This window comes from Sinocyclocheilus rhinocerous, unplaced genomic scaffold, assembly GCF_001515625.1.
Source record: "Sinocyclocheilus rhinocerous isolate Xijiao unplaced genomic scaffold, SAMN03320098_v1.1 scaffold225, whole genome shotgun sequence".
NCBI lineage: Eukaryota > Metazoa > Chordata > Actinopteri > Cypriniformes > Cyprinidae > Sinocyclocheilus > Sinocyclocheilus rhinocerous.
Window position 1 is genome coordinate 1,790,703 of NW_015630532.1, and position 749 is coordinate 1,791,451.

Below are 749 nucleotides of genomic sequence, written 5' to 3' on the forward strand. Positions count from 1 at the left end.
AACTTTGGTCACTATAATCGTGATATGAAATTTTCATACCGTTACATCCCTAATTCAATTAAACGGGTATGATTTGGAAAGACACACACGTCTTAATAAAAGATCTAACAGCTGAACATGCATATCAGAGCAAAAACCAAGCCCTGAGGTCAAAAGAACTGCCTGTAGAGCTCATCATTATCCATAATGGAAGACGTTTGAAACAACTAGAACTCTTCCTAGAGCTGGCCTCCTGGCCAAACTGAGCAACTGATGGAGAAGGGCCTTGTCTAGACTGGTGACCAAGAAACTGATGGTCACTCTAGTTGAGCTCCATGATCATATATGCAGATGGGAGAAACCTACAGAAGGACAAACATAACTGCAACACTTCACCGTGTGGCCAGACTCAATCCTTTCTTCAGTGAAGACACATGAAAACACACTTGGAACTTGCAAAAAAGCACCTAAAGGACCCTTAGACACTGAGAAACAATATTCTCTGGTCTGATGAACCTCAATTCCAAGCATAATGTTTGAAGGAAACCAGCTCAGAGCTTGAGAGGTGAACAGGTGAGGTGAAGAATGGCAGATAATTGGCAAATGCTGATGAGCAAAGCTTGTCGCATCATACTCAAAAAGACTTTTGATTTTAAAGGCTGTTAAGGTGCTTCAGCTAAGTAATGAGTTAAGGGTATGAATACTTGTGCAATTTACTTATTTCAGTTTTTTATTTTTAATAAATTTACAAAGTTGTGACAGTTCTGTTT

The 749-nt window shown here is 39.4% G+C and overlaps 1 protein-coding gene across 1 annotated transcript in view; it reads left to right on the plus strand.

Moving 5' to 3' along the window:
• LOC107740453 (DNA-binding protein RFX7-like) overlaps positions 1–749 on the plus strand; it is a 45,324-nt gene that overhangs the window by 25,409 nt on the left and 19,166 nt on the right. The window lies entirely within an intron of this gene.